General features: G+C 41.6%; 1 protein-coding gene across 4 annotated transcripts in view; it reads left to right on the top strand.

The window, feature by feature from the left end:
* Nucleotides 1–227: 227 nt before the first annotated feature.
* Nucleotides 228–26296, top strand: part of MBNL3 (muscleblind like splicing regulator 3) — a 119664-nt gene continuing 93595 nt past the window's right edge. Inside the window, exon 1 of one of the 4 annotated variants that reach the window (XM_075538221.1) lies at nt 228–346. The gene's annotated coding sequence lies outside the window, so the exon portion shown is untranslated. Of the gene's footprint in view, nt 347–810; nt 1137–26296 lie in introns of those variants that run through there. The other 3 variants (XM_075538220.1, XM_075538223.1, XM_075538222.1) reach the window with 3 other exon arrangements.

Raw genomic sequence — 26296 nt, 5'->3', positions numbered from 1 at the left:
TTGACCCCGCGGAGGGGGAGGTGTACTACTTGCTTTTTCAGGGGGTCAAACGTGCATCTTAGCATTTGCCGGCCCCCACCCCCACCCCCACCCCACCCCCACCCGTTGGCTTTCCCGATGCAAAGAGGAAGGGCAGCTTCAGGAGGGGCTGGGCCACACGCTTTGGGGGCGAGGCGTCCCACCTCCTGAGAATAAAGCCCGCGCACCGCGCTCTTCAGAGCCCAAAGCCCAAAGAGACCATCCACACAAAGCCGCTTCTCCAGACCCACTGGCCACACGCCGGAAAAGTGCCCGCGCTCGGGAGCGGGATTCGGAGTGCGACTTTGAGGCGCGGGGAGCCTCTCAGGTGAGGCCGGCGGTCCGGCGCGCCCTGTACCTGGCCCGCGGGGCGCGGCGCAGCGGCTCCGGAGTAGCCGGCCGGCGCCCAAGCCCGAACCCGCCCCTCGCCGGGCCGGGCGCCCGCGCTCAGCGCTCGGCCGGGAGCCAGCTGGCGGAGCCCCGCGGGCTGAGGTGCGGGCGCGGCTTGGGCTCCGGCGGCAGGGTTGGGCAGGCGTTGCCATGACAGCGGCTGGTCGGGCCCAGGGAGCGGGCGAGCCCCGCGGGCCGCTCGGAGCCGCCCGCACCAAGACCCCAGAGGGGCAGGGGCGCGACCCGGGCTCCCCTCGCCTGGGCGGCCGGTCGGCGGCCTGCCTCGGCGATGATTCCCCCGGGGAGTCGAGCCCGGAAACCCTCTCTGCGTGTGGCGCCCCGGCGGCGGCTGGCAGCCGCCCAGGGGATGGGGGCAGAGGGGCGGACCGGGAGTGTCGCCGCGGGAAGGCGTCCGCGAGTGTGTCCCTGGGCTTGACACTGGCTCCTTTGCCCCTGAGCGCCAGGGGCGGCCTGGGAATCCGCAGAGCGGCCGCCCGTCCCAGCCGCGAAGTTCGGGCGGCGGGGCGGGCTCTCCTGTGCCCGCTCTAAGGATTGCGGGCGCCGCGCTGGAAAATGGCGGCATTCCGTAGACACCCCTGCTAGAGGCGCGCCCGACGCCCGACGCCCGGGCCACCCCGCGGCGCGGGCTTCCGTGGCAGACGGATGGCACGTGCCGCCTGCGCCCCCACCTTCGCTGCCCTGGGGCCTCCAGGCGCTAGCTTGGCCAGGTAAGCGGGAAGGGGGAAGGGGGGTCGGCGGTCGCTTCTCTTTTGGAAAGGCCGCCTTCAGGAAAGGCGGTGGGCCCCCTTTTCCTCCCCAGTCCCACCCCCACCTCCCAAAGTGGGGGGCAAGCGGCTGGAAAAGTGAGGTGGTAACTTCTTTGGGGTACCCCTCCAGGGCTTCGGGCTTGCTTCTTCCTCCTCTTGTTCCTCGCCCCCCCCCCCGCCCTTGTCTGCCCCCCTCTCCTCTTGGACGCTTCCTTTGGCAAACGTGAAAGAACTAAGGGCTTCATGCCCCTCTCCTCAGCCCCGCGACTTGGCACGCTTTGGCCGCAAGGTCCGCGGTGGCGGCGTCTGGCTTCTCCGCCCGTTTCCCTTTCTTGAGTCCCCGCTCTGGTTGGGCGCGTGCGGGCTAGAGCCCGCTTTTCCGACGGAACTCCAAGAGACCGGAGGGGAGCTTCCAAGTTCGGAGCCTCTTCCCTTTGGGAGGCTTTCGTTCTGGCCTTCGCACGCCGGGCCACCCGCTTGCCTGGTAAGGCACCCAACTGGTCTGTAGCGGGGATGAAAGGGTGGGTGGCCCCTGGGAGAACTTTTATGCTCCCCATGGTCAATGTCCTCCTGGAGGTTGTGGAGCTCCCGCCCTGCGCTGGGCGGATGGGTGCTGAGGGGGTGCGGACGGAGGGGGGGCGATGGACAGTGTTGCTCCAGGGAAGGGAGCGGGTTTCCCAGGAGTCCTCCAGTTGGGCACAGAGCCACCCCGCCGCTCACATGCATGCTTCCAGGGCATGGGCCCGCTTCCAGAAAAACGAAACTATTGGAAGGTTGCATGTTGAAACGATGGCCGAGGTTTCTCCTTGGAATCACTGAGTCTTTGGACGACGACTGGTGCCGTGGTTGGAGACCAAACTGGGACTAGCCATCCCGGAGGCTTACCACAGTTCACGCGGGTTGTATTGAGTTTTTGCTGATGAAAGCCTTATTGACACTGAAGCCTCCCCGTGCTTCTCCGGGGGTTATCATTCTATTCACATTTTCTCGTTTCCTATGCACATCTAGCCCTTAATGCTGAATAATTATAAAGTTCTCCCCCCCCCCCGCCCCATCCACCTCCAGCATTCCCCCCTAGCTCTGGGGGTTGCTTTCTTATTTGGTAAGCATTGATCTGCTAACCTTGAGGTTGGCTGCACAAGTCCAGCCTCTTCTCCACAGGAGGAAGATGAGGCTAGCTGCTTCCAAGATTTACAGTCTCAGAAACCCTTTATGGGGTGGCTAGGAGTTGGAATCCACTCTGTGGCACTCTCCCCTCCCCTTCCTTCTGGAAACTTCCCTAAGCTTAAACTATCTGATACTCTGCCTCTTTCACGTTTTACCTGTCCCAAACTGGACTGTCACACTGCCTTTTACTGAAGTTAGCAAGCCTCCGAGAAAGAAGAATGTTGTACACTTATTAAAGTGCAGCAAAGTTTTCCTGCTCCTTAGTGACAGGGTTCTCTGTCCTTTCTGATTGATTTCTTAAACATTGATGTCGATTTTTTTCTTTCTCCAGATTATTGTTTATTGAGAGAAATTGGGGTGAGGTGGGGGGTTTTCATTCCTCACATCAGAAAGGAACCTTCCTGCAGGTAGAGCAGCAGCTCACTATGTGCAGAAGACCCCTCCAATTTGGGGGGGGCTACAGGCTTGACCCCAGCTTCCTAACCTTTGCTTTCTGATGCGCTGCTACAGAATGATGTCAGACCAAGTGCATCTTTTTTTTCCTTTTTCAAAAGTCAAAATACTAAACCTTACAAGAAATAGGCAAGGTAAACTTTTATCAAACACCTTGGGAGGGAATGTTACTGCCTCACAGAGTGGTGAGATGGGAGACCTTGCACGAAAATATTGAAAATTAAGGCGTTCGTCAGGGAAAATGTATGTGAGAGATATGTTAGATTAGAGACTGTACTTTGCTCTACTAAGAATAACTTCACTTCTCTAACTTCCTTTACCATTTTAAGGACACATAATGGTTCCCAAGACCATTAAAAACAACCCCCCTCAATTTATACACTGTGGGCACTTCCCAACAGCTGTATTTTCAGGGTTTTGATGTAGGAGGCTAAGTATCTCTGTTGTTCCCTTGCTCAAAGTAGGTGTTTGATACATGTTGAATTTAAAAGGGGGGGATAGGTAGTGAACTCATAGAGCAGCAGATGTTTTGCACAGTTTTTCACCGAAATAGAAGCTGCTGTTGTGCACTCCTAGCAACCCTGAACACTTCAAATACACTCACTGGGAATCAGAATCGTCTCCATGGTCGTGAGTGTATGTCTACTTATAATTGCCTGCGGTTGATTTCCCTCATCAGGTTTTCCTGCTGTCCATTGTACTTCTAGGCACTTGTGTAATTCACGCTATGGACCAGTAGGTATATTATTATCTGTCCAGTTTTACACTATGAAAGAGCAATCACAGCAGTTTGGTGTTTTGTTTTGTTTGGGGAGGTGTGCGCAGGTGCAGCACAGTGGCAGGCCCTGGGCTGTTGTGGAAATGTTGATGATAGAATTTAAAGTGATATTTTAGTTCTACACACAACTGTCTTTATTTGTGTTTGTATGTGGGGAAGGGGAGGGAAGTCTGGTCGAATAATGGTTATACATTGGGCTGCTCTGCTAACCACAAGGTCAGGGGTTGGAAAACACCAGCCGCTCCATCAGAGAAAAATGAGGCTTTCCACTCTCATAAAGATTTACAGCCTCAGAGACCCACAGGGGCAGTTCTACCTCATCAACTGGATGGCGGTGAAGTGTTGCTGTTGTTATAATGTGGAGAGGGCAAAAATGATGAAGTTTGTATTCCTCACATTTTGCATTTATTTTACTTACAGTACTATGGATTCAAGAAGGTGGCAGAATGTTTGCATTTTGAAATATTAATATTGATAGGATTATAAACATGGGGTGCATACCAGACAAAAAATATACGGGTACTTGGGGCACAGTAGATAACCAATAATTAAGGTACATATTTGACAAGTAATTTGATGCTGTAATTAAAGTGAGATAGTGGTCACAGATGTCCTAAAAGTATCAAGCGTCTTAAAGGACCTTGGCACTACACTCACCTTGACTTTATCTGGTTTCTTCTATGCCATTACGTTTTCATCAAACAATGTGGACTAGATTGAAGTGACGTCTCTTTGAACCCATGTGCCCATGATAGCTCTGTGTTATGTCCAGAAATCAGAAGTTGTGATTCTTTGTAGCATGTTTCTGTCTTTCCACAGTGTGATATTGTTTTCCCTTAAAATAACAACAACAAACTAAAAACAATTTGCTTCAGGAAAAGTGAGGTGAGTGTATTTTTTTTTCCTCTGAGAAAACAAACTGTGTCTGTGGGCAGTTGTTTAATTTTAAGCAATCAGCACATAGTATGGCCAGCAAGAAAACAATAGGCATTCGTGTGAACCTTTACATCTTCAGGAAAGATAATGCTGAGAAAGAAGGCAAATCAGATAGGAAGTACATTTTCAGGTTTTAAGGACATGCATGTGATCTAAAAGGTATTAGAACATAGTTTTCCCACCTCATTCCAATCAGGAGACATTTTAAATCTAATACTGAGTTATACTTGATAGTGAATGGATCAATAGTGTTTTTTTCAGAGATTGATGGAAAAAATAATATAATCTAGGAAGAAAGACCTTATTCCCTTTAGTTGAAAAAGAAAGGTACTCCCAAGTTGTTTGGGCACAAACACACGTGTGTGCGTGTAATCATTAAATATTTGTGGTTGATTTAGAGCAATTCATACAGTCGAGTATTGATTTCTCCCTGGAAAATGTCCCCCCCCCAAAAAAAAACAACTCTGTTTTCCAGCACAAAATTCTTCCTACCGGTTCTAACAAGGAAAGGAAAATAAGGATTTGCAATAAAGTTTTATAAATATTTGAGTAAGGAGCCAGGGCTCAAATGTTCAGATCCAGACAGTTACCTCGCAGACAAAAGCTACATTATGCTAAAAATGCAAAGAGGAGCAAGCAAGAAAGGAGGCTTGGTTTAAATATTATTTTCTGTGTGATTTCATTCTCTACATACACACATACATACTCACACATATGTGTAGCTGGTGATCTTCAAGGAGCTCGAGTATACTAATCCCAATACTATTAATTATAACCATGAGAACAAAGTGTTAAGGGGGAGAGAGAGAAGGCGCAAGCCTGATTAGAGCTTTAGGAATCAATTAGGCACACTTATTAAAATATCATGTCCTTTCTCAAGTCAAGTCCCACTTCCATAAGCATTAGGGTGGCTAATGAGTAGACAAAGTGATTTCTTTCTGATTTCAGTCAGGGATTTGTCTGGTGCCTGCACAGTGAGGGAACTCGGAGAACCCAAAAAGCAAGGGCCTCCACTTGAGAAAGGCACTGGAGGAAGGGAAATGCAGGAGACTAGCACAAGAGACTTTCTGCAGGTTATTTGATCACCTCACATCATGGGAACATCCCAGAGACTTGACAGTTCCTATATCTTGTTTTCTCCTTTGAATCCTTCAAATTGCCTATAGATGTGTCCCATCAAATTCTTTGAATCCTTAGCTTTTTTGTGTGGCTTCTAACTGGTGTGGAGGGTTGAGAAACATTTTCTCACACGTATTCAGGGTTCCCTGACTCCATTTTAGGCAGATTACGGGGTCTCCTGTTAGCCTCTTCCCAATGCCTGGTGTGTGGTAGGTTTGCAGTAAAAGTAGTCTTTCCAACTTGCTCTTGCATTTTATGTTTTCTCTTCCTTGGATGTGGGAAACATCAGCTCTGTTTTTAGTCACACGCATTTATGTAATCAGGAACAATAATCAGACTGAACACTAGAATGAATGACTTTTGTGCTGCCACTGCAGGAACTCCCCACCGAGTCCAGGAAACAGCAGGGCTGAGACCTGGAGGAGTGACCTGAAAACCACCTGCTATTTGTCTATCACCTATAGGTGCATTTCGTGTACCTCCCATACATTCCAGGGAAATCTATCAACACCAAATTTTATAGAAATGGACCAGAATAAGAAATAACATGAGCCAGATGCCTCATAAATAGCTTAGAAAGTGATACAGCCATTTCTCAAAAACCAAAAGGGACAGTAGAGCTGGTCTCATTTTCAGTCAGACCCTGCCCCTTTAAAGGTTGAATTTGCATACGTGTTTATTTACTGAGATATAGATATGAATAGTTCTTCCTTTGAATGTTTCCAGAAAGCAAAGTACACAAGAGTAGAAGAGACAAGTGCTGCCATTTCACATCCACTTCAGTTATGTTTGGTACCCAGAGGACCATCCATCTTTAGATAACGCTTTTATAGTCTCTCTTTATGTGGCACTTTGAAGAAAGCCAAACACAGAGGTATGCTGGGGTTGGGGATTGGGTGGCTTCTTAGCAGAAATCCAACCAACCAATCCATCAAACAAACAAACAAAAAATGAGACAGTAAAAGAACCAAAGAACTTGCAGGTCATCTTTTATTTTCTAGTCTTTGACCTTTGCAAAGAAAACCAAACTAAAGGCAAACAAAAGCACCCTGAACAATGTTAATTTGGGCACAGATTCTATGTCCAAATTATATTCTATATTCTTGAGTGTAGTTCCTCAGTTCTTTGCTGTCCAGAGTGGGCAGATTAAACTGTTGCACAAGCTTAAGGTGCTTGCTTTATTAAGATCGGATTCCAGTATTAAATCGTCTTTTCTGAGTTCCATTTAAAATGAGACAATGAGACTCACTCACCAAGAGAGCACAGGACTGGGGATCACTTGTCTCCTCTGTGCTCAGGTGAGGAGTTTGCATCAGGCCTCTGAAGGGTAGGTGATAATCTCATTAGAGGCCACTTCAATGAGGCTCCCAAAGGAGGTGATAGTTTTTCAAAGAAATGATTTTGAGACAATTTCCACTCCCACAGGTTAGCAGAATTCTCAAGTAATTGGACATGAGGAGAGATTTTTATTAGTTCACCCAAAGGTGTGAATTGAAGAAACATGCATTTTGATAGGTCACATTTTCTGGTTTTCTGTTTGGCTTTAGGGGTGTTGAAGGGAGCAGGGGGATGCCTTCCCTGTGTCCTGGGATCTGTTTCAGAAAAGCCTTTTTCAGCCTCAACCACAGCAGAGACAGAGGTTGTGTCAACAATCACTGCAGTCTTTGCTGGCTGAACTCCAATTGTCATGCTCCCCAAGGGTGGCCTTGTTTAAGAAAGACCTTGGATTTGGGTGGGAGTTTTTTTTTGTGACTGGCCTCCTAACTGTTCCTCTACTGAGTAGCAATCCTTTCTCAGTGAGAGAATCCTGGTTTTGCTGGGGGGTTATTTGGATGTAGTGCATCCAATATGCTAATGTAGCAATAATATGAAGGCAAAGTGCTTTGAAACTGTGACCATTCCTCTTCAGAGGCCCTTCTGCCATTGAGAGTTGACAGGCTGGGAAAACATGTAGAGTTTGGCAATTCCCCATGCTTGAAAAAGATAGGAATATCTTCTCGGTGATTTGTGGAGAGTGAGTTTGTTCCGTTTTAAATTGGGTGTGGCAGAAGATGCGATGCACGGTGAGCGTTCTCTTACATGCACATCCTTGGAACTTCTACTAGATATGTTGTGTGGGGGAGAGAGAAAGCGAACGGAGGAGTCAGAGCGTGCCAACTCTGGAAGTTTTGTCTTGGGATATTGTAGTCATCAGTTCTGTCACTTGCTAATCAAGTGCATGAAAACTGTGATTCTAGACAGTGGCCCTGAACAAACAGGCATTGCTTCTCTGTCTCTTCTAAGCACTGTTAGAACAGGGCCCATCATTCCTGTGTTTGTGAAAATGCAGTCATTCAAGTGAGACCTGTATGAAAGAAGCTCTTTTCATAAAAGCAATGTTTTTTCACTTTCAAGCTTAGATTCGAGAATAACCCTCCTGATTGCCTTCTGCACATTCCTAAAGAAACCCCCTGTCATTTTTAGCCATTGAATAAAACAATGCCGACAGGCACTTGGGAATGGTGACAAGCAATGACAGGAAATGCTGGTTGCACTGGTCTCCTTCAAACTTCGTGAGGTCACAGCTGGCTGATTTGCTTTCAACTTCCTCTTTGGGGGCTATGTGGGTCAAAAGTAGCAGTGTTTTTCCATATAGAGATATTTTGCTTTATGGTGGAAGGCCATAATAAATCTATCACTGGACTGCATGTTTCATGTGTTTTATGGACTGTATCATGTGGTTTGAGTTTAATGTGGAAGGCAGTGCTTTTTACAACCAACATCCCCTCCCCACACGCATACACGTGCAGCTTTGGGGTCTGGTGCCGTATGAGCCTTAGAAAGTTTATGGCTGTATTTACACAATAGTGATTGCTGAGGCGGGCATTTCCTGCTAGTTAATGACCGGTTGGAAAGGCCAACAGTCCAAATCCAGGAGAGAGGCCCATTCATTACATGCCAAGAAGGGACCAGCCTGCCTAGGTTGCTTTTATCATGAAGTAGTGGGGAGAAAGTGAAACCATATTCTGCCCTTTGAAGAGCCCAGAGGAGCTTGGCCAGAGCAAGGGGTGGATGAAGATGCCTTGTTTGGTATGAAGAACTGAGCTGCTCCTCAGGTCCCAGACCAACTCGCATTTCCCCATGCCATATGTTGTCAAATCAAGACTTGGCAGGCAGGGTGTTTCCTTTTGGGTGATGGCCCAGGGGAGGGGGGGTGGGCCAAAGAAAGATTAGAGCCTCAAACTTGCCAAGTGTTAACTTTCAGAAAACGCTCAACTCAGAGGTCCATGCAGCTACTTTTAAAACCTGTAAAATCAAATGATTGACTGTTTTTTAATTGGTTGACTAACTGGACACTTCCGTAGGAAAGGAAAGTGTGATTTCTTTTCAAAATGAGTTTCACAGGACACAATCTATGTTCATCCTTGAATGCATCGGTTCCCAAACTTACTTGGCCTATCACTCCTTTTTCAGGGGAAAAAGGTGACTCAGTGCCCCACTGGTAATTACAAACGTTTGTACTACAGCCCATAATCCAGGATAAAGGGTCTTTCTGACTTTTGCAGCCCCCTGGATCAATGAAGCTTACCGCAGTGGGGCTGTGTCACCCACTTTGAGAAACACTCCCTAATGTAATGAGTTGGAACCCACTCCATGGCCCCTAACGACAACAACCACAGTGTAATGAAACTATGTACAGAGATTTCTTTGCCTTTGGTGGGACTGCCTTTGATGACTGTAATATTAACCATTGAACCCAAGATATTCCCAGGAAACAGTTTTGTCCTCAGTATAATTCTTGCCTGCCATAAAGCAGCTGAGGTGTGAAGAGTTTGTCACTGATTGAGAGCAAAAACAGAGGAAGACGGAGGTTAGGTTCACATCCAGAAATCCCAGACTTCCTGGCCTGAGTGTTACTCCCTTCATTTCCTAAGCCTTGAATTTGCCCAAATGTTACAAAGTTTATAAAAGGTAAACATCTGTTTGAAGCCTTTAGTGAGGTCCTTCTCATAAAGGAGTTCGGGCAATCCCGTCCACCTACCCCTTGCTCTGGAAACCGCCTTGAAATTTTAATTTCTTCCATATCTTCCAGGTTTGGTGGGGTGGCTGCTGGGGCAAGGTGGACCTCTAAAATGCAAGCAGCCATTGAAGGCTGATACCTGGATTTCTTCATAGGATTGAGTAAATCTGTCATGCATAGAACAAACTCAATATTACGTTTCATATTGAGGTCTGGCAAATGTCATGATATGCATTTTAAATATTCAGTAATCCAGAGATTACTGATCATTACCATTCGACAAAAGTTAAATGGTTTTCTGACGTTTGAAACACCGTAAACATGAGCTGTATACTATTACTGTTAGTAGTCAAGGATGTCTTGAGCAGATTTATAAAGAAGTGACTGGATGAAGTACGTAAATGTGTTTTCTAAAAAGGAATTGACCCCCCCCCCAACTTTTTGAACATTTTAGCCTACACTAAAATTTTGCCAGCTCAGATTACATATAATATTCTGACTTATAAAATATTATGAACGGACAAAACCCAAAGGATTTTCTAAGTAGATATCCTATTGGCCTGAAACCTAAGACCGACTTAAATTAGTAACATCGCTGCTCACAGAGCAATCTCCAAACCTCAAAATCAGCTCTTGATAAGAGGTTGAAACCCCCTTCCGGCTTCTTGACATTATTATTTGGCTTAGCCAAACCTTTCGTTAGGTGAGCCAAAAATGTGCTTCAGGTTCCATTACAGCAGTCTGAACTAGTGACATTGAAATGAGCGAAGGCTTGTGGCACTGTGAAGAAGCATTGGGGTAGCTAACCATCAGATCAGCATTTCAGAACCACCAGGCATTGGGCTGCTAACTGCAAGGTGAGCACTTTGAAGTCACTGCCCTGCTCCTCTGAGGGAGAAAGGAAGCTTTCTACATTGGGGAAGATGTACAGCTTTGGAATCCCACAGGAGCAAGACTATATGCGTTGGAACTGGCTCAATGGCAAGGAGTCTTTGGATCTGCCCCCGTAAAGATTTGTACCCTCAGAAATGTTCCATAGGGTTGCTCTGAGTTGCAGTTGACTCAATGGCAGTAGGATTTTTGTGCTATATTTAAGGGCCAACATCAAGGAAAGCCTATCTTTTCTTTCATTGTGGTTTCCACACAGTGGACGGCAACTCATTAATGCATAATTAAGTCGATGTAGTAGATCGTGACCATCATTTCTTTTAAAATGGAATAGAACAAACGAAGAAAATAACAATGTGTCTTGGTAGTGAAGTTCGGTGTTTTGGGTGAGAGTGATAGCTCAGATCTATGAACAGGTGCCTTGAGTTAGTATGTAAAGTGTAGACTGTTTGCAAGAATATTGCCAAAATGTTTAAAAGTCGGTGTTTTAATGAATGCTATTCGAACAAGATCAGAAATGTGTTTTCCTCTTGAGGGGAAGGTGGTCAAGGGAGACTGAAGACTGGCGCTGACATACTGAGGGATGTTGGTTAAATACTTCGGCATGTACTTATGTGTCTGCTTTTGAAACTGAGAAGTAACACACTGTCGGTATGCTATAAGGTTTAATGCCTAAGGTCTTCTGCAACTTTGAGGTAAGGAACTTGCTGTAGGTGTTATATATTTAGCAAAATACAACTTGCAACACAAACAGACAAACAAAAATCCCTTTTTGTTTTTTAAACCTAAAACCTTTGAGACAGTTACACGTGAAATTCTTTTAGTGGCAAAAGAATTGGGAAAATTATCTGGATGAACACTTGAACAGTTTATTTTGAGATGCATTCAATGTAAGTTTGAAGGTGCTCACATATTGCTTTTAAAAAATGAACAGTGTCATATCAAGGGAGAATATGTGTTAAAGAAGAAAACAAGCTGATTAATCAGTGAATGTGTGTGCACATTTACTATGCACTGAAAGAAATCTTGCAGTGAACAAAAAGCACGCATTCAATTGAATTTAAAAATTGTGGATGGGGGACATAACTTGAAAATCTGTTGAACACATCTGCAATATTAATGGGAATGATGAGACAATTGAAGAAGACCATAGTCACATGACCTTTAACATATTTTTCCTGAATTTTTAAACTTATGATAAACACACACCTCAGACTATTTTTCATACTGATGAGAATTAAGCCAATTAGTAGTCAAACCTCACAGACTCACATGACGAAATATAGAATTTAAGTACTGAAGAAAGGTTGTTAGGAGATTGGAAACATCCTTTGGAGGCTGGATAGTTTGTGCACATTCTTTTTAAATTAAATAAAATGGTGGGGAGTTGCCTTCCAGAGGACTCTTGTATCTTCAGTGGAATTATAGGGCTCTTGTCTCCAGCCCACCCCAACACCCCTCCCAGCGCATTGATGTCCCTGTCTACTATGGACATTTTTTATGTTATTCCCAGAGATCTCTTCCTGTGGACATTCCTTTAAGCCTTAAAGCACTGCTGCTTTCTCAACTCTGAGGACTGTAAGTGCAATTAGATTTGTAGGCTTAGATTATTTAGGTTCCTGCTCTGAAAATAAAAATAGGAGTTTAACTCTAATGGGTGGGTAACTCAACTCTGTGATTGTATATGTATTCTTTTTTTAAAACGTTTTATTAGGGGCTCATACAACTCTTATAACAGTCCATACATATACATACATCAATTGTATAAAGCACATCTGTACATTCTTTGCCCTAATCATTTTCTTTCTTTTTTTTCTCCTCTTTTCTTTTTTTACATTTTATTAGGGACTCATACAACTCTTATCACAATCCATACATATACATACATCAATTGTATAAAGCACATCCATACATTCCCCGCCCCAATCATTCTCAAAGCATTTGCTCTCCACTTACGCCCTTTGTATCAGGTCCTCTTTTTTTTCCCCTCCCTCCCCGCTCCTCCCTCATGTGCCCTTTGTAATTTATACATCGTTATTTTGTCATATCTTGCTCTATTCGGAGTGTATATGTATTCTTATCTCCTTTCACACGTTCAAATCTTGCAAGAATAAAAAAATAACCACATCTAGGGCGTAATTAACCATCACTTAGGAAATAAGGTGTAAAGCAAAGTAAGCGTCATAATAAAGGATTACATTGTTTTCAATCTTATAGACAAGACACCACGGTGTTAAAAAAAAGGAAACATATTTATGGGTGTAAATGCACACACTTCAAGATCCTTTGAGTGACAGGTGCTCACTAGCCAAGTGCTTGTGAAGCGGTTTAGAAGCACTGGTCTGTGTGCTTTAAGGACAGAGGATGCCTTTGCATGTGGCATGTGCTTACCTGTAAACATTGTTTACAGATAACAGAGTAGCAAATAAGGTGTGGGTGGATTCTGTGAGTTACTTAGGAGTTTCAACTACAGCAAACATGTGGTTGGTTGTGTGTTTAAGGAGATTAAAATCAGTCATCGCTTTGAGGGGTGTCAGCTACTTCTTTCACTTTCAGTTATGGAATCCTTGGCAAGTTTAATACTGAAAAGCCAAAGCTATGTCAGAAGGAGCGTAAAAGCCCACAACCACCACCCCCCAGCTAGTATTCATTTCAAACAAAGCACGCTCGCTTTTCTCAGTCTGTTTGGTAAATATTATGAGATCTTGTGTAGCACACTGTCCAAATTACCTTATATACTCGTGTATAAGCCGAGTTTTTCAGCAAATTTTCAATGCACTTTTTGTGGTCAAATTAGTTGCCTCGGCTGATATTCGGGTCAGTTTATACTTGAGTATATATGGTATATGACGTGTCAGAATTGTTTTCTGCTGATTGTTTTGTTGATACCCTGTTTAGAGTAATACACGCATGCGGAAGTCAAGGCAGAAGAATTGAGGTAATATGGATTTGAATGCAATTATAAACTCACTGCCATTGAATTGATGATGACTCATAGCCACCCTCCAGAACAGGGTAGAACTGCCCCCGTGTGTTTCCGGGATTGTAACAATTGTTGGGATCAGAAAGCCCCATTTTTCCATCGTGGCTGGTGATCTAGAACTACTCACCTTTCAGAATGCAGCCAAAAACACAATCACCACACCACCACTCCCGATGCAATTATATGGAAGGCCGATGTTCCAAGTGGACACTGGGGGTAGAATTGGTGAGGTGACGCCCATTTCTTCAAGTTCACACAGTTATACATGTTGCTTCCAGGGGAGAAGCATTTACTACAGCTTGGATAGGTGCTTCCCAAGAAAACTGAGGACCATCTGTGCCATGAAGTCACAATGGTTTAAGGCATACACAGACTCTAAGGCCTTGAAAGGCTGAGTTTCTTTTGTTTGCTGTGAGTAGAAATTTATTTCAGGAAGCAATGAGACTGTGGGGCAAATTTTCTTTTAGACAGAAAAGAACGGAGAAGGAAGTAAAAGGTGATACAGTCTTTTGTTTTGTTAATTCCTTGTATCACTTTTCATGTTTCCTGGAAACTTGTTAGCTATAAGAAAATTTAAGGTAGTAATGTTGATTTTGAGGAAAACTCCATGGTGACAAGAATTATAACTATAAGCACTTTCAGGGGGTCTGAAGGGACTGGCCATAGGGAAAATAAAAGTTTGCGCTATCTCCTTTCTGGAAGTGGAGCTTCGGCAAATAGTGACCCTTGAACTGGAGACTGATTAAACCAACAAGCAAACCAACCCTCTTGAAAGGATAGCTTTGTTTCTAACCGTAAATACATTGGATTTCTTTGGATCCCTCTACCAGGAATCTTTTGAATTATCCCTCCAGACTTCTGGAACTTCATACTTTGAACTTTCTAAAGCAGAAAACAGGCAGCAGCGAGTCAGAAAAGAAAAATGGCAATTATTGCTTCTGTGTGGTTAAGGGTCCCTTTTGGGTTTTCTTTGTGTTATACAAACAAACAAATAAATAAACATCCTCAAAACGAACATTGTTAGTGGCTTGGGACGCATGAGTTACAGAGTCTAACTGGCCCATAGGTTTTTCTTGGCTTTCATTTTTCTGCATCAGATCCTAGGTCTTCTTTTGCATTGCTGCTAGGTGGGTTCCAGGCATCAACCATGAGCTTAGTAGTTGCACACAAACCACTGGCACCCCCCAGAGACCTTCTTTGTTACTGTGTGGTAGAATTTAACAGCATAAGCAGTTTTGGATCAGAAATTTCCCGTAACACTTCCTTATGCTGGCAGGCCCAGGCAGGGGACAGATCAGCTCTTGGGTGGTAAGAGACTCAGTGTTTACAACCAACTTCACCTCCAGGAATGCATTAAACTTTTAAATCAATCTTAATATCTGTAGGCAGGGTTTATATACAGGGAATAAAATTTGAACCCCTATTTTCACATCCAATAAAAACATTTTATAATAGGTGTTTATTCAGAGTCCACTGACATTTATTGAACAATGACTGTGTGCCAGATGCTCTGCTAGGTGCTTCTGTTTGGGGAGTTAGAAAATACACTGGGTTCTGGCTAGGCTAAATATCTCATTCTCAAATCTTTGCTCAGTTTTTATAAAGATTCCCTTAACCCGCCTCCCGCCGTGAAAACAAACCAAGCACAAATACAATGATATTGTTGCTGTCTATTTGCATTCTTTTGATCATCTAAGGACCGTCTTTCGACCCATGTGTACCTCTTTCATTAGTAAAGATATTTCTTTCCTTTTAAGTCAAGCCAATGTTAACCTCTCACCTGTCTTGACAGAACCAACTGACAGAATCAACTGACTTGTTCAGCTTGCTGATGGTGCTGCAATAGGATAGAAAACACCAGAAGAGGTTTGAGAGGCAGATGAAGAGGAGTCAGGAGTTTGAAATGATGTGGAGTGAAAGTGCTGGTAAAATAGCCATGCAGAAAAATGGTGACACTTTGGGGAAATAATTCCTCTCCCGCACCCCCCCCCCATTTGACCAAGACAGCCCAAAGAGGAATATTTGTTTGTGTGTGTGTGCGTGTGTGTGTGTGTGTGTTTTACAGAAGTAAACGGGCCAGAACTTTAGTAGAAGAGCGGGGGCTCATCAGAAATTACCACAGGGATGATATAAATGGATGACACTTGTTTCTGGCATTTTATGAGGCCATTGGTTACCATTTTGAGAGGCCAGAAGCCAGTTTCCTATGCCTGGAGGAGTGAATATGAAGTTGGGGAAAGCGGTGGCAAAGACTCTGAGAAATGTGCTGTTGCAAAATGAAGCATGTGGTAACCTCACGGGAAAATGGGATCAAGGGAAGGAAAGATCTGATGGCTGTTCCTTTAGTCTCCAAATATAGAACATAAGAACTGTTGTAAATAGGAAAATATTTCTATTATATTTTTAAAATAATTGAATGCCTGCTTTAGGCTCTGCTTACCCAGTGTCTCTGTCAGTAACACACAATAAACACAGTGTGGTTTTTATTATTAAACTCAATAACACAACACAGTGTTTAGTGTGTGTGTGCTTACACACATGTGCACACAGCATGATTACATAATCACTGATGAGTCAGAATTTTGGGTCCTGTTTATTCATTTTGCCTTTAAGGTACAGGATGAAACTTGTGGTAAAGACTTGAAATAGGATGGAACCAAACATTTTTGTACAAGGAAAAAAATAATGCCAGTGGAATTCAGCCAAAATAACAGATAAGAGTGTTTCCCAATGGCATCAGAGAAAGCTAAGACTACTGAATTGCTGCAGATTTTACTACTACTGGGAGGTCTCTGCAGCCCAGGCTCAATGAAAATGAAAAAGTGGGAATGCCATAGCAAGTCATGGAAATTAGAAAATCACTAACAAGGCTGTGAGTCAGAACCGACCTGGGACACCTAACCACCTCCACCACTGAAGAGCTACAAGGGTAAGTCCACCAGTGTTGGCTCAAAGACCACAGACACCTTTATTAAACAGAAACATCGGAATATCGAGCTATTGTTCCGTGGCATGTCCTCCTTTTAGGTCTACTCGCTTCTGAAGGCAATGTTTCCATCTTTCTAACACGTGTTGGATGAATCCTGCACTCTTCGATTTACATCCCCTCAAAATGGCAGTTTTAAACAGCATCCTTTAGCAACTTCTGTTTTCTTTGAAATGATCTTTAAATTTGGGGAACAAAAAGAATTCTGAAGAAACAAGATTGGGGGTCTCTAGTGTGGTTGAGAAGGTACATTGTCCTGATGGAAAACAATTCCTCAGCGATCCTTTCCTTGCCAATGCAGGTTTTTATTTTCTTCAAATTTCTTAATACGTCCCTGCGATTGCCCTGTCCTTTGAGAAAATCTAACAAGTTACCCCTGTGGAACCCCCCAAGGGGTTTCATTGGACCCTTTTTTTTCTTTTAAATTAGAACCCCAGTAGCAGTACTTTTTGCCTTAAGATTGGAATTCAGACTCTTTCCTTACAAAACTAGAACTCTTAACATGGGGTGGCATCTGTTTTGCATATGATGACTCCAGTTTTATTTTATTTCATATTTTGCAATATACTTACAAAAGCACCTCAGGTCCACATTCAATTCCCACCCTCTCCTCAAAAAACATGTTAATGATTATTGGTACAAAATAACTTTAATAACTTGAATTTAATATCTAGGCTGATTTCTCTTGCAAGAGAAAGTGTTGCTGCTTTGAGAGTTGGCAAATTCCTTTTTATTCGAAAGAGTAAATTTTATATTGCGTGTTGGAACACTTAAATCTTGACGTTATTGTAGAGGTAATAATTATCTCAACTACCACTTCCCAAGCTATCTATTTTTCCACGTGTTTGGGGTTGGGGAGGAGGTGTTTCTTGGGTGGAATGCCTAGAAATCAATGATTGAAACCAATACCACAATCTGAGGGTCAAATTGCACTGAAACTGCATTGCCCAGTGGGTTTATATGTGCTCAATTAATTTTTTATGGGCTGCATTTTAGTTTTCCTGTGCAAACATGATTAATAAGAATTTATAAGATATTTGGTTAATAAGAATTTATAAGATATTTCATCAACAAGAATCAACATGGTTTAATGACCTCTAAATGCCAAAAGAGACACATTGTACCAATTCAACAGTGATTTATATTAAAAGACCCCCCTCTACTTCAGGGAAAATATCTGTTAAATACATTTCTAAATTTATTATGGATAGATTGCTTTTAATTAGGTTATGATTTCTAGTTTAAACATCTTCCCTTTACCATATTAAGTTGGAGAAAATAGACTTCTATAGGATCCTAAATACCAAGAAAACACATTGATTTTTACATGTCAGTTGTTGGAGATACCCTTGTACCCTTTCCTTCAAGTAAAAATATTAAATTGATCCAGACTCTGAATAATAGCATGTATGAGCTTATTAAAGTTGTGAGCAAAGATTTGCAACTGTTTGCTTGATAATTGGACGGATTCTAGACTAAGGCAAGTTCAAATGGTTGGTTTAAATTAAGGCTATTGTTTTGAGGGGATCAGACAGCTTGGTAATTAAATTGAAAACTCTACGCATGTCATCTATTAAATTTAGCCTGACGTCTCTTCAAAGAACTTGTTTCATGTTACCAATTAAGTACCCCTCATAGGATCATAGTCCATGGCCTGCTCTCGAATGCACTATGAGTTCTCATTGGATTCAGTTAAAAAAAGGGGTGAGGGGAGAAGAATTGCAAATAGATTTTTTGGGGTGTATTACTATCAAGAGTGCATTTTTAGAGTCCTATTTACACAGTGAATTTGTATTTTTTTCAAAATGAATCTTTGACACCTGGAAATGTAGAGAATTAAAATGGGTAATATCTAGGAGAACCTGTCTTTCCAAAAAGACTTGACTGGATTAGCTTTTATTTGTGGGAGAGTTGGTGGTTAATGTTACAAAAATAATATGATAAACAGTATAATAAATATAAGAAATCACAACTTATTTGTTGAGCTTGAAAGGGAAAACTTATAGCACAGAGGAAAAACTGAGTAATGTGGGGGTATTTCCAAACATACCTCTCTTAAAAATGGCTTTTCCGTAAAAGCTTTCACCTCCTCCTCTGCTCAACTGCATTACGTTGAGAGCAGCAGGTACTTTAGAATGCCAGGTACCTTGTCTTTGTCAAAGCCAGGAAAGCCTTGTTGTGCAGGACTTGCCATGTTGGATTCACTGCTGATACAAATTCTATTCGATTTCTCTTGGGTATGTTCATTTTCAGTCTCCCACTTATCTCAGAGAATAAGCTTACGTTGAGACCTTTAACCTCAGTTCCTGGGACACCAATGTTCCTATATGTTCATGTTGCCATCCAAAGGTCTGTATCTTTTGTTTCCTAGCAGGCATTTGAGTCTCCAATATTCAAGCCCACCATGGGCACCTTATATATACAGTGAGCACCAAATAAAAAGAGGGCAAGAGGGGAGGGCAAGTTGATCTAGTCAACAGGTACCCCAAATCCTCCGGAAATAAAGCAGATCTCTAACGTCCACGGGAAAGGGTCAGATAAACTGTTTGACATTGCACTTGGCCTGTACAGAATCCCAACCCTGGCATCCTTCCAAAGCAGTCTTTGCCCAGGAAATCACTCTACCTCCTAACCTTGGGCGATTGCGTCAGCAACAAAGTGTGTTAGATATTTTGTCTTCTTTTTGTTTGAAAAAGCATAAATACCTCATATTTATTATGAGTTCATAATAGGGCATCCTATATCCTAAGTGCCCTCCCAACACATATGCTGCACACATGTCCAGCTTATATCTAGCAGAGTTTTATAGCAGAGACTGCAGCTGTGTTATTTTGAAATTGTTATCTTCCTGTATAATATCAGACCCAAAATAAACCAGTTAATTGTGCCTTTTTATTTATATTGTTGCTTTGCATTGTCAAGTTGATTCCACCTCAAAGACATTCCATAGGACAGAGTACAAGTGCCCCGACAGGGTTTCCCAGGCTGCTGTCTGCTGAAGCAGATTGTCTGTCAGCTCTTTTCTCTCGTGGAGCCGCTGGGTGGGTTGGAACTACTGACCTTTGATTAGCAGCTGAGTGACTAACCTTTGTGCCACCAGCTCCTAATTCCACTTACCCTTCATGAAAATACAAATAGATTATACTTAATACATCTACTGAGGAGGCCCAGTGGGTGGTACTGTAGGGTATATGTTGGGATGCTAACCACAAGGTGGGCGCTTCAAACCCACCAGTCTTTCTATGGAAGAAAAATGAGACTGTCTTCCCCAGCTAAGATGTATATCCTTGAAAATCCCATATAGGATCGTTACGAGTTGGAATCAATGGCAGTGGGGTTTTTGTTTGTTTTGTTGGAATATATTTCCTATTACTAGGTTGTATGTAAAACAAGTTAAATATTTTGTCAAGTTTTGTTTTACATTTATAATTGTTCATTAATATCACTAAACAAATGCTGTACATATTTATCACCATTAATGAAGTGCTAGAAATTAGAAATATTAAACGATGCATAAAAAGAAAGAAAATACCAATAGGCACAGTTTTTATATTCAGATCTGATCTAACTGGAAGAATCCAACAGTGAGGAAAAAAAGGAATAATGAGATACTAATAAGAAGTGACAGGCAGGTGTGATGTAGTTCTGCATTTTTTCTAATAGTAGCAGCTACTATTTATTCAGCACTTCCTTTGTGCTGGGTCTGGGGAAAGTACTTTATACCCGTCATCTTATGAATCCACGCAGCAACCCTCTGTGATAGTGTTATTATCTCCTTGTTACAGACGGGGAACCTGAGCCTGAGAGAGATTAAGTAACTTACCAAAAGACACTTCTGCTAGCATTAAGACTTGGATTTCTCTCTCTAACTCTAAAGCCTATGCTTACAATCCTCATTGTCTCTGTGGCTGTTTTATGGACATATTACAAAGGGGTTGATTGGGAACTTAAGTTTGCTCCCTTTCTTTCAATGTGTATTAATCACCTAGGACTGAGCCCTACATAAAGATCGTGCTGCCTGAACAAAGTAAATGCCTGGAATGGCCAGATGCTGCTGGCTCTACCATTCAATTCCGAGTTATAGAACTGTAATCTATTCAAACTGGACAGAAGAAATCACCATTCAGTTAACCACACACGTGTGTAATATAAGTTTATTGCACACAATATTGTCAGTAACAGCAACCCTCGATGGTTCAGGTTTGAAAAAGTTAAATATTAAGGCAGGATTTTCAATTATTTAATACTGATGATTGCTGATATTTAAAAAGAATAGATTGTTTAGGTGATTTTCCTGTAAATTGTGTTGCATGCATGAGCATTTTCACTCAACATGTTAAATCCCAGACTGGCTTTTCTCTGCAGACTCCCTAAGGAGTCTAATATTTCATGCCCTTTCCCAGTTCATTTGAAGCTTTTTTTGTGTGTGTATGTGTGTGTGTGTTTTAGTGATCAGCATAATTTTACAGACTACACTTTGAGTTTCCAAGTTCTTAGATGCTGAGCATAATATACCAATGGTCCTTTGAATGAGTTTTAGAGGTAAGGCTTTTTCTCTCCCTGTGTAAATTCAATGTCACAAACCACATAATTTTAATTACCCTGAAGTCTCCCTTTGGCTTAATCATACTGATTTAAAAATTATAGTCACTAATGTGGATTTACCCCAAAATGTAAACAACCCAAACAGTCACTATCAATCAGTGAATAAATGAAATGTTGTATATTCATATAACTGAATAGTATTCAGCCATAAAGAGAAATGAGGTTCTGATATATGATACAATATGAATGAACCTTGAAAATATGATACTGCGAGAAACAAGTAGGCATGAAAAGCTATATAAAGTGTAATTCAATTTAGATGAAATGCCTAAAATAGTCAAATCTATAGACGCAGTGAATAGATTAGTGCTTACTTAAGGATGAGGGGAATAGGGAATGTGATGAATGATTATCAAAGGGTACAAGGTTTCTTTTTGTGGTATGAAGGTGTTCTAAAATGGATTGTGATGATGGATGCATAGTTCTGTACATAACCCCAAAGAATTGGACATTTTAAAAGAGAAAATGATATTTGAAATATATCCCAATAAAGCTGTTATTTTTAAAATCCACGGATTTCATATGACATGTATATATAAAATATACATATATATTAAAAAGTTGACAGCATAAGTGCTGAATGAGTATTGAATGGGTAAATAGACTCAATTATATATAGTCAATTCACCCACCTGCCTTTCTCCCCTACATTTGAACCTATCCAGTAACAAGGAGCTCATTCTCAATCAACACGGCAAAATGCATTTTTAAAATATCTGCATTTTATGCATTTTGACATAACATCTATAAATACAATGCAATTATTTCATTTGGAAATAAAACTCAAATAGACCTTGTAGTACTTCTTGGCATCTGCAGAAATCATATGTTAATAGAACTTTAAATAAAACTTGACAATTTTAGAGAAAGTACTTGGATTCTTCATCTACCGAAATCCCTACACATTTGAGGTTACCTTTGAGCACCTTCATTCCAAAAGAGGCTAAAGGGACAATGACTCTAAACTCCAAATGCTGGCGTTTGATCCAGGCTCTGCCGCTCATTGGCTGAATGACTGTACACTGGAAATCATAATGATACCCACTTCACAGGATTACTGTGGATGCGTCTGGCACATAGGAAACACAGCCTACATATTTTCAGTTTTATATTTTTGATTCTACTTAAATTCCATATTTTATTATTCTCTTTATCAGTCATACACTGTCACTTTTAAATGACATTCCAATCACTGGAGATTGCTGTAGATGTTTCTCATGTGTGGAGAATCTATAGCCCTTGTTGTCTTTTTACACCCAAAGCCAAGTAAGTTATTTAGTATCTCTACATGGAAAGAAGAGGCCAAGTGTGACATTCCATTCTGCTTCTATCAGCCTGCTAAACATCTCTGTACTTTACAGTTATTCAGGTCAAGGGATCAGTACTTTAAAAATGCTTGAAGTATAGTTAAACACCGCTATGAAATGAAGCATCTACACATTGACGGCAGCCAGGTAATTTTCCTCTTTCTGTAATCTATAGCACCAATGTCTGTGTCACGGCTGCTGTACAAAGGGCACAGTTTAGTCACGATTTTCAGTCTCTTGCTGGTGTGTGTGTGTGTGCTTGGACATTCCAATTTTGCAGAGTTGAGTTCTAAGTCATTAACATTGATTACTGGGTTTGTCCTTTCATTTTGCTGAATTTTGTTCATATCTGTTAGGTCCTCAACTTTGATGATACATTAGTCCTTTTTAGGATTAAACATAAGGCAAACAAGTTAAAAAGAACACCAAAGAAAGAGGGAAACTCTGACACTGAACGCAACAGCCTGGTTGCACCAGATGCTGGACTGAGTATGGTTCGGTCCAGGGGAGGTCCATCTGATACTTTCAAACCTGTGTGGACTCAGTTGTTAAAATGTCCCCATAACTGTATTTAGGTTATACTTTCACGTTTGTCAGTAAATGTCAACATATTAGGGTGCCTGCCAATAAAACTTCCTCCGGAGTAATAAGGTAATGGATTAATGATAGGTTTTGTATGCAAAGTCATCATTAATAGCTACTTTTAAAACAGTTAAATTGGGTTTAGAAATTTACTAGCAGTCCTTATAACATACTGTAATTCTCTCTAGAAACTGTTCAGTGTCAAACACTCAAGAATCTTTTCTAAGATAAATGAAGGAAGCAGCAATAGCAATTTCCCTTGTATTTACATATTATTGGCATACAATTTACTCAGATTTTAAAAGTAGGAGAGTCCTGCTTTTCTCTAGGAAGTAAAGCCATACATTCTCTTACTAGGAATCTTGCAACAAGTTGAACTACCTTTCACATTGTGTGTATAAACATGTAGATCAGCGGTTCTCAACTTGTGGGTCATGACCCCTTTGGGGGCGTCAAACAATCCTTTCACAGGCATCGCCCAATTCATAACAGTAGCAAAATGACAGTTGTGAAGTAGTAACAAAAAGAATTTGATGGTTGGGGGGGTCACCATATCATGAGGAACTGTATGAAAGGGTCGCGGCACTAGGAAGTTGAGAACCACTGATACAGATGGATTCAAACTTGGTGTGCACCAGGAAGCACCTAGCACAACGTCACAGTGTGAGTCAGGATGGATGCATTATTAGTATGGATAATTTGAATACTTAGCTGATTTTTTTTCACAAATAAGGCGCCTATGTAAATAATACACACATATAACATGCATAGCATACACAGGAAACTAACAAATGAGGAGGTTGTGCAGTTCACAAAACCATATAACGCGCATGTTATTTCTGTAAAAGCACAACACTTTAGATAAAAAACCCATTGCTATTGGATCTATTTCAACTCACGGCAGTAGAACTGCTCCATAGTGTTTTCAAGACTGTAACCTTTCAGTAGCAGATAACCAGGCCTTTCTTCTGAAGCACCGCTGGGCAGCTTTGAACCACCAGCCTCTGTGAGCAGCCAAACCCAAAAACCATCTATACCACCCAGGGACCATTTGGTAAGTAGCTGCTGTCCAAAGGACCTTTTTCACTGCTCATACCCTGGACATCTTTATATGATCCCACAAAACAACATTGACAAGGCCTGGGAGAGCAAGGTTATTTAATATTTAGAGTATCGTATCTGGCTCACCCATCAAGCTTTATGACCATCACAGACATTTCATGATCTGTTTTCCCTTGATTGCATCTTAAATGTCAGATGGACTTTTGAGAAGGAGATGGGATACTCCTTCCAGATCTCAACCTCGAGAGGACACTGTGGGTATAACCAAGGTGAGTCCTAAACATTAGGTACTATCCCAGGACCTTTTGAAATGCTCTCCCTTAAAGCATTTCCGAGCCCATAGCTTTTGTAGCTTAACGACAAAAATCAAACATGTTTAATGATTCCACATCTTACACAGAACAATTGGTTACTATGTTTTACTTATTTGCAAACCACCTAAAATTTAAAGGGCACATTTGGAAGGGAGTTAATAGAGGCAGGTGTACACTGAAGTTATAGCCAGTAGATAGCTGCCAATGAGAGAAAAGGCAGAAACCAATGATAAAAATCAGTGTGAAAATTCCAAACACCATAGGCATTTGAAGCCATTAACCAAGCGCCCAACACCCCTTCAAGGCATTACTAATGACTCCTTCTAACAATTAACCCAAGTTATCAGGAAACAGAACAAAAATGCGTGCATGTCTGAGGTAGTTACAATGTTTTTAAAAAAAACATTTCCGGGAGATTTCCGACCAGATTGATTAAAAGAGAGAAATGTTAGTTCTTTGAAATTTATCTTCATTGCTAACCAGCCTGGGCTCTCATAAACGTCATATTACTTAAGTGTACCTACAGACTTGTCTAATAGCTGGTGGGCTAGAAATATCTGAATCCAAAATAATGTCAGTCCTATGAATTATGGTGAGACGGTGATCTGGGGATCAGTACGAGCATTATATACAGCGGTAACTGCTCTCAGCAGACACTTCCAAACTCATAGAGTCTATTTGTTGAGGGCAAGAAGAGAGAATATTTTGAGCTCCCTGTGTAAGACAAATTATTGGAGATCTATTAATATTCTTAATGATTGCATAAATGAGCTGATTTGAAGGAGAAAAGTCTAAAATGAAATGGAAGGGTCTAAATGTCGCCATTGAAAATGGCATGTACCACTTTGATTTTCCTCATAAATATGCATTGGCATTTACAGGGAGATTATTTTATCTCCTCAGTATCATGTGCCACAATGGAAATGTGGACTAAAAAAAATGAAGAACGTATCTTTTTCTCTTTTTTTGAGATTGGATTTGCTGGTGAGTTTTTTTTCATATATCTCTAACAATTTCTTATAATTTTCGAGTATTATGTGGATGTGAATGCCTACAATTCCCTGTGTTATAGAAAGAAGAAAATGCTCTACAAATGGAAATGCTGCTTATGGAATACCCATACCCAAAGTTTCGGAAAAACATAACTTTAAAAGTTAAGTTCAACATTGTGGTATGCACAGTGTAATGAACACATATATTCTACTTTATTTAAGAGCAGTATCATTAACATGGCACAATGAAGTCTCGTATGTATTAAATGTATGTGTTCAAAGATGAGCCATAAATAGACTTTTCTATGATTTTCCGGACATTTTTGGCACTCTACATGAGAATCCAGTATTTATGCAAACATATACTTTTGAAAACCTACTATGTACTTAACACTAATAACTGAATTTTAGTTATCTTCTCTGCATTACACCTGCCATTGTCTTCAACCAATCACTTGATGACAGAAAGATGTGAGAGTCTGCTTCCATAAATGGTATACCTTTGGAGATCTTACAGGGCCATTCTACTCTGTCTTAAAGTGTCACAATGAGTCATAACGGACTTACTTATAATAGGTGTGGTTTGGTCAGCATGCTGTTTACCAAGGCAAAAAAAGAAGACTGAACTGAAAAACTATCCAGTATTTTTATTGATGGAACCTATTTTATATAATCAACTAATTTCGGGTAATATCTGCTTACCTTCCATAAATATGACAAATAGTTTTTCTCATATTCATTTCTGTTTTTAATCTCATGTCACATAATTCATCACTTAAAAATTTCAGCTAACCATTTTTAGATGCAGGTATGGCTTACACTTTGTTGAACGTGTAAGTTCAATACAGACCATGTTTGCATATTTGATTGAGAAATTGATTTACTTTCTCAGTCTTCTTCATTGATAGACTAGCTCTGCAGTGGTACAACAATCAGTATATATTTTAAA

Source organism: Tenrec ecaudatus, chromosome X (assembly GCF_050624435.1).
Source record: "Tenrec ecaudatus isolate mTenEca1 chromosome X, mTenEca1.hap1, whole genome shotgun sequence".
Lineage (NCBI taxonomy): Eukaryota > Metazoa > Chordata > Mammalia > Afrosoricida > Tenrecidae > Tenrec > Tenrec ecaudatus.
This window is presented reverse-complemented; position numbering and strand designations above follow the sequence as displayed.